The sequence below is a fragment of the Pristis pectinata genome, chromosome 15 (assembly GCF_009764475.1).
Source record: "Pristis pectinata isolate sPriPec2 chromosome 15, sPriPec2.1.pri, whole genome shotgun sequence".
NCBI classification, from domain to species: domain Eukaryota; kingdom Metazoa; phylum Chordata; class Chondrichthyes; order Rhinopristiformes; family Pristidae; genus Pristis; species Pristis pectinata.
The window spans coordinates 34,682,075-34,695,626 of record NC_067419.1 but is presented as its reverse complement, the minus strand read 5'-3'; the positions used below and the strand labels follow the sequence as shown (position 1 = coordinate 34,695,626).

The following is a 13,552-nucleotide window of genomic DNA, read 5'->3' as shown; positions in this document are numbered from 1 at the left end:
ATGAAACCAACACCCAATGCAAGCCTCAAATCATTAATCACATGAATGAATATGTTTCTACCCAAATACTAAGTCCCCATTTAGAATTTAGTTTTGAGTCTGTGAGTAATTTCAGCTTGTGGCCATTTGTCCATAAGATCCAGCTTAAGGCTCATGAAACTTGGTTCATTCTGGATCATTATAGCTGCCAGAGTGGAGACCTTCAATCCAACTATTTTTCCTGGATTTGCATCCAGCTACCTCTGAAACTTGCTGTGCACCTTGCCTCCAGCTGCATCGATGTATTATTTGGTCACCTATGAAAATTATTGCCTGAGAACACCAACACTTTAGCTCTGTGTGCAAGACTTACTCCCTCTGGGTAGTTTTATTCTATTATTTAAACTGGTGGCATATGTCATTATGAACACTTGCCAACATGATGTCCCAGAACTAGAATGTGAAGTTCCAATATGTTAATTAATCAAAGCAAATTTAGAAATAACAACCTCATAGTAATATGTGGAAAATAACCATGTTGAAGAATCTTATTCTACTGTTTAACTATATTTTAACCTGAGCATCATAAGTATATAATTCAAAGTTGCAATGAGTTCATTAGAATAACGATGGTTTGACTTTAAAGTGATGAAGATAGAATGAAATAAAATCTAAAAGTCAAAAATATGCTGATGATTTCACCTTCACTTAAGGCATTACCTACGAACTTGAACTTGCAATTACTTCCATGATCAAATGATTAATTTCCCCTTGTTCCATTTCTCTTTTTTTTCAGAAATGAAGTTTTTTTCTTTGATCTTAGTATCACTGAATATAAATTGTAATGGAAATAAATTTCAGCTGCCTCATGTAGAATCATAATGTTGGAACGTTGGAAATACTTAGCCATTCAAGCAGTGTGTTTAACAGAGAAGAGGAAAAGAAAGAGGGAGACAGAGAGAGAATTAATATTTCAGGTCATTAACCTTTGATCAGACCTTTTATGTCTTACCTTCCTGATTGGCCGTGTGCAAAATGCCCATGAACCAAATGTTTACTGGCCCACTGCATCCCATCTTTATGGGCACTATTCAAATGTTACACTTATAAAACATTTTCATCATCAACAAGCCCTTGCAACTGAGCCACTGAATAGGTTTAACGGATATAAATTTATCCTGCTCGGTCTCACTGAACCTCCTTAACAGTGATAAACCTAAGTGACCAATCCAGATGAAGGGTTTCCACCCGGAATATCGCTTGTCCATTTCTCTCTACAGATGTTGTCTGACCCGCTGAGTTCCTTCAGCAGCTCATTTTCTGCACCAGTCACTCAGGTTGCATTTTGCACACCAGCCATACATCTAACTTTCTTCTTACTTTGATACTGATAGAGGCCATTCAGCCCATCAAGTCTATGCCTTCTCATGCAATTGTCTCATTCTCTTTCTTTCTTTGTCTCTTTTTCTCTTTCTCTTCCCCCCCCCTCCATTTTAACTGCAGTCCTGCAACTTATTCCCTTTCACATGCCCAACCACACCTCTTTATTTCTTTTTGCCATTTACCGACAAAAAACAGGTTAATTTAAGGGCCAATTATCCCACTAGCTGCTCATTGGGAGGTGTCTAATTGGTGCTATTGTGTTTTCAGATCAGTTTTATACAGTGCACTTTCACTAAAGAGAAACTGCAATCATGTTGCCTGGAGTATTTGCCTTTAGAAATATCTCAAGTTTTAAGATGCAGAGGAGAGAGGGAAGGAAATAACTTGATATTATTTAGTCTCTCTACTGCCTTCTGCTCTTGTGTATTGTTTTCATTTTAGGTCTCCTTATCTAAGGAAGGATGTTCTTGTATTGGAGACAGCGCAGCGACAGTTCATCAGACTGATCCCTGGAGTGGCAGCATTGATATATGGAGAGATTTGGGTTTATCCTCACTAGAGTTGAGAAGAATGCAAGGGTACCTCATTGAAACTCATGAAATCCTGACAGGAATAGACAGACCAGATTGAGGAAGAATGTTTCTGATTTGTGGAAGCCCAGAACCAGGAGTCACAGCCTGAGTGAATGGGGTCGGGCATTCAGGATGGTGACAAGGAGAAACTTCATCATCCAGTGAATGACGAACCTGTGAAATTCTCAACCACAGAAGGTATCCTATCCAGCATTCACCAATTCACTTTAACATGAGAGTGGGAAAGTTTAAAGGGGACGTGTAAAGCAAGCTTTTTACATAGAGAGTGGTAGGTGCCTGGAATGCCCTGCCAGGGGTGGTGGTGGAAGCAGATATAATTGTGGCATTTAAGAGACTTTTAGATGGTGTTGTGAGAAATCCACATGGCTGTCACGTAACAGTAACGACAATGACCCCCGCTGGCCGGAGGACAGCACTGCTCCTCTGATCGGAAGTGATACTACTGTCAATCAAGGTGCGGCTCCACCCACCCCTCTGGTGTGAGAGTACCTTTTGCCTCTGAACTTGCCTGACCAGTACCTTTTGTCTCTAAACCTGCCTAACCATTGGCTGTGGCAGGAACCTTTGTCTTTGACTCCCACACCATTGGAGCCTCACTGTCATTTAAATCACAACAGTGAGGCTCCATCCAACCTCCTGGCACCATAAAAAGGGCTGCATCCCCTAGCCCTTCCTCTTTGATGACCCCAGGAGTAGTGAGACAATGCTGCAGAGATCATTGGTAAGAGTGCATCACCACATGGTCAGGGAGCGTTTCACTCAGACTCAGGGACCGTTAAGGGCCAACGCTAGTGTGGGTCAGGCATTGAAGTGTTATATCCTGAAGTTGCACATTGTTATTGTGTGCTTGTTTGTATCTGTGTGTGTGTGTGTGTGTGAGTGTATTTTACCCCAGCTGCAATTCCCCTCTCGTGTTCGTGGTATCCTGTGCGTGAGCGAGTGTGTGTCTGTTCCCATCCATTCTGTCCCACGTTTGCCTTTGTGATTAAAATAGTTTTGGTCTACAAAGCTCGTGTCCAGAGTCCTTGATTCTGAAGACAGTAAAGAACCATTTCACACAACATTTAGCACTGCAAACAGGGTCTTGAGGATTTTGGCTGGACACAAACGCGGGGAGAATGTTTTGGAACTGGGGATACAAGGCTAGCGCAGATACAGAGGAGAGGATCCCGGGGTGGACAGACGAATGTGAGGGATTTGGGAGCTTGGCCAGCCTGCTGGCAAACCACGGCAAGCCCATGGACTGGGCTGAGCAGTTAGATCCAAGTGGTGAGAAACTGGGACACCACGTGATGGCCCTCCTCCAGCAGTCAGGGTTCCCCAGCGCCAGAGGGAGCCCGAGGGGTGCCATCTGACTCCTAGCAACCCTCCTGAGGCACCAGGTCGAGATCACTGGCCAGTTGCAGGATACCTGCTCAGTAAGGGAGAGATAGAGACCCTCCAACAAAGGTGTTGCACACTCCAGGAGGCGGTGCCGGCTGGTCCAGGTGCAGCAGGCACAAGCTGCCCGCAGAGCCGGCTGGCAGCCAAATCCATTTAAAATCCAAGCCCTGGTCCAGTGCGGCGACCGGCTAGACACATGGCTTGGGGACGGGGACATATGGATGGACACGGACGAGGAAGGGGCACTTGAAGAGCAGGAGCCCCTCCAAGCCCGACCACCACCCTATGCCCCCGAGCCCTTGCAGGATCGACCCATCCGAACGTGGTCCCAGGTCCGCTCCACGAGGGAGGGGAATGGGGATGAGACAGTCCCGGGGGAGAATGCACAGAACCCCTCCGAGGTCATGGAGACCCGGGACTTCTCCATCAAGGAGTTAACGCAGCTGGCGGACTGGTACCGCCAGCAGCTGGGCGAGCACCTGGCCGCGTGGTTGCTCCAGCTGTGAGATGGGGGGGCCTCCAACGTGAACCTCTCCCACCAGGAGGCGTGTGCCCTGGGGAGCCTGTCCGACCAGCAAAGCATCAACAACGCCCTGCAGGTGCCACCAGGGAGGGCTGGGAACGATGCCACGCTGTAGAACCGGATAGTGACCGCAGTAAGGACCCGGTACCCTACCCTCCTAGAATGGGACCTATTCGGGAGACCCCAGTGGAGTACGGTCAGCAAGGGCACAGGGGTCATTAGAGAGTGGGTGCTGGTGACAGGTATTTACAAGAGGGCAGGTGACCTGGAGCTTTTAGAAAATACCGTGGCAACCAGCGTGCTAGCAGGCTACCTAGTCACCACCGCGCGGCCCGAATTGAGACCGGTGGTCCTGCCCCTCATGGGACCAATCGGGGGGGAAGACCATACGGGAGATGAGGGCCGGGGACACCTCCCCCCGCCCCACATGCAGGCAGCTGTACTTAGATCTGTTGCCCGCAGGGGTGGATGGCGCGAGTATAGATGGAGCTCCGACCTCCGCTCTCCACGCGCGCTGGAAGGAGCTTTGCAGGGAGAAGCCTGGCTGTGGAAAGACCCGAGGCCACCCCAGCTCCAAGCCTGACTCAGGGGGTGCCCCCAACTGCCGGGCCACGTGGGCTGCCCCTGCAGAGGCTGACATTGCCTCTGCTCCTCCCTTACCTGAAACGGCCTCTCCTGCACTCATAGCTCAGCTACAGGACCTATTGTTGCAGGAGATGGCCCAGTTCCGCCCACAAGAGCCCTCACCCACGGAGTGGCAGACCCCCAGCCCCCTCCCATAGGATGAAGGCCAGGGTCCCCAGCGTGTCTGCTCCATCACCCTTGCGCGCCCAGGGGATCTGAGGCCATGCGTACCTGTATCAATACACTGGGGAAAAGGGAACGTACAAAGGTGGATGGCACTCGTTGACACGGGTGCCCAGGACACCATTGTACCAGGGAACCCCGCGATTTGGAAGGGGCCACAGATGCAAATTGAGGGGTTGGGGGGGGTTCCCTTTTGCCAGCAAAGGAAGTCAAGGTCCGCATGGCTGTTGGGAACCAACCCCCCCGGATGGTGGCCATTTTAATTGCGGATTCGCCTGAGTGTATACTGGGGATAAATGACCTAAAGGGACAGTCCCTACACACTAGTCGGGGCAAGTTTACTTTCGGAGTCGCCCGAGCCACGGTGGTAGTCGGGGCGGCTAAATGGGAGCCAGTTGTTGTCCCCCCTCCCTCGCAGGTAGTCTACAGTCGACAGTATAGGGTACCGGGAGGACACCAGGATATCACAGAGGCTGTGCAAGCCTTGCTGCGTGAGGGAGTTATTAGGCTCGCAGCCTCCCCTTTCAATAGCCCCATCTGGCCCGTCTGGAAAAAGAATGGGACCTGGCGCATGACAGTGGGCTACCGGCAGTTGAACAAGGCTGCCCCCCCCTTGCTTCCGCAGTACCCGATATAGTCATCCTCGTGGAGAATGTGTCAGGGCGCCCAGACAAGTCATGGTACGCCGTTATAGATCTGGCCAATGCTTTCTTCTCCATCCCCCTCCACAATACCTCCCAGGATCAGTTTGCCTTTACCTGGGACAAGAGGCAATATACATTTAGACACCTCCCCCAAGGGTACATCCACAGTCCAACCATATGCCATGGGTTAATTGCATGGGATTTGCAGACCACTGAACTCCCCTCAGGGGTGGTAGCCACCCATTACATCGATGATGTCTTGCTGCAAGGCCATTCTGAGGCCATTGTTGCAGAAGCCCTTGACATGATAATTTCCTCTCTCAGAGAGCGGGGCTGGGCCATTAATATGGAAAAGGTGCAAGGCCCAGCCCAGGATGTAATGTTCTTAGGAATCCGATGCTACGCCGGCGGGAGAGAGATCCCTGAGCCCGCATGGATGAAAATTTTGAATTTTGCCATCCCCAAGAACAAAACCGACACACAGAGGTTCGTGGGACTCCTTGGTTAATGGAGACACCATATCCCGCACCTTACTATGATCCTGAGACCCCTCCATAGGGTTTCCCGAAAAAAGGCCACCTTTTCCTGGGGTCCTGAACAGCAGGCTGCCTTTGAGACAGCGAAGCAAGCTGTGGAGCAAGCCCTGCCCCTTGCCCCCTGTCAGGAAGGGGTCCCCTTTGAATTACAAGTCTCTAGTAGTGAGTCGGTCGCTGAATGGAGCCTCTGGCAAAGGACCCAGGGGTGCAGAGTCCCGCTTGCCTTCTGGACCAAGTCTTTGCCAGAGGCTGCTGCCCGCTACAGCCTTTTCGAGCGCCAGCTGCTGGCCTTTTACCTGGCGCTCCTTGCCACAGAACACCAAACCAGCACTGACCCCGTCATCCTTGCCCCCATCTGCCCATCATGCGATGGGTCAAGTCCCCCAACTCTACTCACAAAGAGGGCCGAGCCCAGAGGTCCTCGGTGGTGAAGTGGAAGTGGTACATTACGGACCGGGCTTGGCCCGGTCCAGAAGGGGTCAGCCGCCTCCACGAAGAGGTCATGTCCTTTCCCTAATCCCAGGAATCACTCCCAGACATTCCTGAGATCGCGCCCTCCCCCGTGTCCTGGGGCCAACCTTTCGACTCCCTCGATCCCGAGCAGAAGCAGCAGGCCTGGTTCACAGACTGCTTCAGCCGCTGGAAAATGGGAAGCAACATTGGAAGGCAGCGGCACTTCATCCCACCACGGGGAAAACAGTGACAAAAGAGGGAGCGGGAGGGTCCAGTCAACTGGCCGAGCTAGCGGCGGTGACACTCATGCTACAGAACTCCACCGGCCCAGTCCACATCTATACTGACTCTTGGGCAGTGGCCAACGGTATGGCAGTGTGGATAGCGCAGTGGCACGAAACAGGGTGGGAAATTCATGGACGCCCCCTCTGGGACCAGGAACATTGGCCCTATGTCTGGGACCAAGTGGCCCAGACACGCATATCAGTCCACCACGTGGATGCCCATACACACAGAAAGACCCAGGAGGCCATCCACAATGCCATGGTGGACCAGGCTGCCCAGATATGTTGCGCTACCCTTCCCCCTGATGAACCTGACTTCAGCGCCCTAGCTGCATGGGCGCACCGTAAGAGCAGCCACCTAGGGGCTGACGGTACACGTCGCTGGGCAGAACGGTTCGGGGTCACCCTTACAATGGACCAGTGTAAGACCACGGTCGTGAACTGCCCCATCTGCCGGCAGGTGAAACCACGAGGTTGGCCGACGGGGCCACTGGGCCATATTCACCGCCGCACGGGAGCAGGTCGCATGTGGCAGATAGATTATATCAGACTGCTCCCACGCCATAACAGAAAGCAATACGCCCTAACGATGGTGCACACGTACTCAGGTGTGCTGGTGGCAGTGCCCTGTGAAAGGGCCGACCAGAACAGTACCATCAAGGGATTGCAGTACCTCTCCTCCACCTATGGAGTACCGTGGGAGGTACAGTCCGGTCAGGGCTCCCATTTCACGGGGTCCAAGGTACAAAACTGGGTGGCAGAGGAGGGGACCTCATGGCTGTTTCACATCCCTTACTATCCCCAGGCATCAGGCCTGATCGAGAGGATGAACGGCCTGCTGAAAGAGACGATACACACGCTGACACCCTCCCGCACACTGCAGGGGTGGTCGGGTGTGCTACAGCAGGCCGTCGATCAGCTGAACACACAGCCCACTGGCCAAAGGGGGTCTCCATTTCCCGCCATCTGGCTTACTCCCCACCATCCGACTTGCGAGACCCCGAATCCCTCGGGACTGAGGAGTCCGGGAGAGTCTGGGTCCGACAGCCACAAGGCCCCCCTCAGAAGGGGGAAGTCGTAGCACGTGGTCTTGGGGACACTCGTTAGGTCGTGATTCCGGGTTGAACTAACCTGTCCTGTCTCCATACCCAACACCTGACCTGCCGGGAATGAGTTTGTTTCCCCCGCTACAGGACGATGGCACTGCTCCTTCCCCCTCCATCTCTTTCTGCTGACTATGATGATTGATGAAATGCCTGTTCAACCTTCCCTTGATATTACTCACGGAACCACCAGCACCTCCAACGACGGAACCGTGGAGCATGTGGAACGGTTGAATCTACCCCTGAATCCCGGCACACGCTGTTGAAGCCTTGCCATCGACGATGATTCCTTTGGCTACTTGTCAGATGGACTGTTTACATGGACTCTCTTGTTTTTATTAGTTTTCCTTTTATTTCTGTTGCGTCGGTGTTGCGCGGTTTGGTCTCCCTGTTGCACCTGTCGGGCTCGTTATATCCGTGTTCTGGGGGGGCTGGATGCCAGTTCCTCATCATTTCCCCCACCACTGTACATTCCTTCTAGAGATTCCGAATGGAGTGGGTGTTTCAGGAGCTGGTATTTCCTTGCATACAATTTGACCTCCACGCGAGTCCCGACCCTCAGAGTATTCCGCAGTTACTGAGCACGCCAAGGGAATGCTGGTGTAGACTCCAGGATGAGTACAGTTCCACCTTTTCAGTTGGCCGTTGTGAGTTTGAGTGAGACTGGTGTCCAGGTGCCCCATGACCACTGCTGATGGTGCCGCTAAGCTGGGGCTCCCTAAACTCAGAACGTGACCCACTGGATATATAGCTCCAGTACCTATCCGTGGCTCCCCACAGGCTGGTACAGTTGCTGTCCTCCAGTGTTTGACGGTGCCCTGAATCCTCACTCGATGAACGGGGGAGCACCCAGCACACAGCGGGTACAGGGACAGCAGAGCCATCGCGGAGGTGGAGAGGCTCAAGAGGATAGCCTGCCCCCCCCCCATATTGCACGGCCAGACTGTCCCATGAGAAACGACGACGGCAGCAGAGCTGACTGCGGTCAGGCTGGTAACCTGATGGCATCAGACGGCCCTGGATGGTCCACTTGCTGCGTATGGTGGTACATGTGTGGTGATTACAAAGGAGTGCTGCACCTTTATCTCTGATAAATCCAGCAACCCCTTCAACCTGGCTGCTCACTTCGGGGACTCGGCGGCCAAAACTCAGAACCAAGGGACCAGCTCCTCCAGCACGACACCTTATGGGAAACAAGTGGCCGTTTGGGTCACTGGGGGATGTTGGGCTACTGTCATCCACTGGCCATTGCCCTCCTTTTGTTGATTATGGTTTCTGTGTACCCTGATAGCTCCTCCCTTGATTGGCAAGTCGTCTAACTTCCAAGGGGTGGAACGTTGTGAGAAATCCACATGGCTGCCACGTGACAGTAATGACAATGACCCCCGCTGACCAGAGGACAGCACTGCTCCTCTGATCGGAAGTGATACTACTGTCAATCAAGGTGCAGCTCCACCCAGCCCTCAGTTGTGAGAGTACCTTTTGCCTCTGAACTTGCCTGACCGGTACCCTTTGTCTCTGAACCTGCCTGACCATTGGCTGTGGCAGGAACCTTTGTCTTTGACTCCCACACCATTGGCTCGTTTAAATCACAACAGTGAGGCTCCACCCAGCCTCCTAGCGCCATAAAGAGGGCTGCATCCCCTAGCCCTTCCTCTTTGATGACCCCAGGAGTAGTGAGACAACGCTGTAGAGATCATTGGTAAGAGTGCATCACTCAGACTCAGGGAGCGTTAAGAGCCAATGCTAGTGTGGGTCAGGCATTGAAGTGTTATATCCTGAAGTTGTACATTGTTATTGTGTGCTTGTTTGTATCAATGTGTGTGCGTGTGTGTGTGTGTGTGTGTGTGTGTGTGTGTGTGTGTGTGTATTTTACCCCAGTTGCAATTCCCCTCTCGTGTTCGTGGTATCCTGTGCGTGAGTGTGTGTCTGTTCCCATCCATTCTGTCCCACATTTGCCTTTGTGATTAAAATAGTTTTGGTCTACAAAGCTCGTGTCCAGAGTCCTTGATCCTTAAGACAGAAAAGAACCATTTCACACAACAGATGGGCACACGAATAGGCAGGGAATGGAGGTATATGGATCATGCACAGGCAGAAAAGATTAGTTTAATTTGACATCATGTTCAGCACAGACATTATGGGCCAAAGGGCCTACTCCTGTGCTGTACTGTTGTATGTTCTATTTCATCCAAAGCAGATAAAACAATGCTGGTATGTTTATGGACCCTCTCTGATGAGGATTTTTTTTTCCACTCAATAAGTTGCCACACCAATAATAAAACTGCAGGTGAGTCATGAATCATTGCCTGGTTCTCAATTACCAAGCAGATCATATTTCTTGGCATCTCATCATACATTCATGTTAAACAAAGAAATAACTAGTCAAAAATTAGATGTTTTAATTTTAACTGCGAGCAATATGGATTAGGGTGATTTTAATAGCATTACTGTGATGTTTTTTATTCATAGCACCATCTGTTCTTTCCAAACTGATAACATTAGATAATATATAGTCATTTGAAAAACAATATCAGAATCTGAAGTGTTAATGTGGACCATTGAAGGGTGCATTTGTTAAATGACCTTTAACTGACCTACATCAAATAGATGTGAAAATGTAATTTAGCATTTTGCTTTTCCACAGATGGTCTCTTGGGTTACTGAATTCTGGGATTCAACACTAATAGCTTGAACACCACCACACTCACCACATTAAACTGGTTCAATCTCTACCTTGTTTCTTTATATTGGTTTATATTATGCTGCTGTTTTATAAACTGGCATGAATATTAGGGATTAGTTAAAATTTAGGATAATTTACAACTCTATTGACAATCACTTGTTTTGTTAAATGTCCAGTTACAACTAAACTAGAAAAGTCGGGCTGAATTCATGTTCACGAAAAGAACATACAGTTGGTTTTCATCTATTTACAAAATGCATGTCAGTGAAATGAACCTTCAGTCTTTAAACTTAGAAACCATCCTTATGACTTTTTAATAACCACGTGCTTACATCAAAATCTATTTTCTTCTGATCTGGCATATCCCATGGGAATGTGAGAGAGCACTGGGTTAAACCATGAAATGAGCTCCTATATTGTCAACTTCAATTAGAAATAGACTGAAGATGTGCGATTATAAACGAAGACTGTATAAAACAGAAACCCCTGTGTTTACATAGTGACCAGTTTGCTAATTACTACTCCATTTAGTTTCCATTTTTGTTGCCCTTACATAAACGCCATTAAAGGTATGCTAAGCTTCAACTTCATGGTTTCATTTACTTAAATGAGATTAAGCATGTTAGCGGTGGTCCAACTTGATTGCTCCAACTGAATCCCTGTTACTTCATCTATCTTGCTTTTAGCAGATTTACTTCAAATACTCATATGGGTATGTATGTTTCTGTGCTGTGATATGAATTTGAATTCCACCCAGTAGCTGGGGAATTTAAACCAAGTAAACAAATCTGTGGTGAAAAAAAGCATCAGAGACCATGAAACAACTGGATTGGAGGCTGATACGATTGGGTCTTTCAAGAGACTGTTAGATCGGTATATGGAGCTGAGTAAAATAGAGGGCTATGGGTAAGCCTAGTAATTTCTAGGGTAGGGACATGTTCGGCACAGCTTTGTGGGCCGAAGGGCCTGAATTGTGCTGTAATTGTTCTATGTTCTATGATTATCAAAAGAAAACAGCACATTCACTAACGTCTTTCAGGAAATCTTGCTACCTTTACCCAATCCAGTCTATATGTGACTCTTAACTAGTCTATGAAATGGACTAGGAAGACATTAATTTTGGTATTAGCTATGATCAATAAATGCCTTCTAGCAAACACCCTCATTCATTGCAAACAAAATATTAGAGTAAAATCATCAGTTTTAAGTTTTAATCGGTGCAGTTTTAATTGATCTGTTTAGCTGTGGGTTAAAGACATGTGCGTGCATGGGAAGGACTCATATGCCCTGCATAGCTCGTTGATTACACTTGCCAAGACGGAAGACATGATAAGATGGGAGTGGAGTTCACATTCTGTAATGAAATTGTGACCTACCTCAGTAACGCGGGACCATGATATAAACCAGAACATTCATGGCTAAAAAGGAGCCCTTTGATTTGCGTGGAATAAACAGTTTAGAAACAGTTCCTAAAATGGTGCTGAGCAATGCATGGATTTTTTTTGTTTCCTCCCTTTTAGTTTTTGACTCACCGGGTAGCACCAGCCAGCCAAGAGACCAGATTTCAGTGCAAAGGAGATGGCGGTCGCTATGGCAACCTGAGCAGGAGCTGTGCAGCCGAGCGGAGCGCGTGCGCGGGGACAGCGGCGCGTGACTGCGCGTGCACTGGGCCCCCTGTCAATCACAGCATGCCCTGCCACCAAAATTAGTTTCAACACAGCAAACAGGTTCCTTCGCAGCGCTTTGGAGGCGCAGATAAATGGGGACAAAACGCCGTTAAATATTCCTAGAGTGATTATTATTACACAGTCGTTGAGGATGCTGTTTAATTATTACATAACCACGTGTTTACTGCAAGAACCGACTAGAATATCATGAATATTAAATCCGTACAAATAAGAGGTCCCCCCCCCCCCCAACTTCCTCACTGGCTAACTTGTCTCCCATGTAAATCCTGCGACATTTCATGCGTGCATGCATGTCACTGCTTTCAGTCTCCTTTCTCCAGTTTGGTAAACATTGTGTATGCTAATTCCCTTTTACAAATTCCCCTTAAAGGAACATTCCAATCATATACTTAGGGACCGCCTTTTATCCTCACAACGCAAAAACAAAATCTCTATTCTATTTTCTCCGGTATTGACGTTCACTAGCAGAGAATTAATATTCATTTGTCATTGTGACTAAAAGAAGGCATTTCCAAGCCAACCATAAAATTCGCCAGGAAAGACTTCTCGGAAGATACAATCAACTGTCTGTGAACGTGAAACTGAGAGAAAGGTTCTTGATAATATCTCCATCTTATATTCTTACTTGGTATATTCGGGTTCATTATATTAATAACCACAGCGGTATTTCGTGGGAGTTAAGAGATTTACATTGTGTCATATTAATTCAGAAGTTCTTGAACTCAACTTTTGAGATGTTGGAATGTATATCCTTTTTTTGGGGGGGGGGGGTGGGGGCTGCCTCCGAATTAAATACCCACATACTGTCCGGGATGAAAGGATTTTCTTTCCAATGACTATGACCGCTGCCGGAATTTAGTACAATATTACAAATAACGTGAATTAAGTATGTACTACTTTTAAAGAAAGCTCACCACCTCTTTTGAAAATCCTATTGCAACAGGTTGCAACTGCAGCTCCCTTTGAATACGTTATTAATTTACTAACAAGGTTAAGAGAATCTACTGAATAAGCACTGAACCGATGCACTTGTAATTGTTACTTGCCACCCACTGAATCTCATGTGGATATTGCGGCCATTGCAATCGTTACTGAAAACAACTCAAATGTAACCTGACTCTGCACATTTCTTGGATCAAAAAGTGAATCAAGATCATTTATATCAATGTCGTTAATTTGCTTTTTAGATTTAAATTTGCAATACAAAATAAGAATTCGTGCAACTTCTTTGCGGAAGACCTCTAAAATAAATTTGCTAGGTAGCTATAATCGCTATCAAAAATAAATTGTCTGTGCTTATTACAGCATATTGTATTAGCACGTGCTGATTATAAAAGTCAACACAACTTATATACGGTAAAGTTCTCCAAATATAGCTGGTTTAGATTGCCACAATTAAGAGTAAGTCTGACAACAGTGATCCCCCTCCCTCCACGCCATCCGATGTCACCGTATCCTCGCCATCAGCATCTTAGAAGCCACCACTGGTA

General features: G+C 48.3%; 1 protein-coding gene across 4 annotated transcripts in view; it reads right to left on the bottom strand.

Annotated features, from left to right (window-relative positions):
* LOC127578287 (potassium voltage-gated channel subfamily C member 2-like) overlaps positions 1-13,552 on the bottom strand; it is a 144,409-nt gene that overhangs the window by 129,070 nt on the left and 1,787 nt on the right. The gene's annotated exons all lie outside the window — the stretch shown is intronic.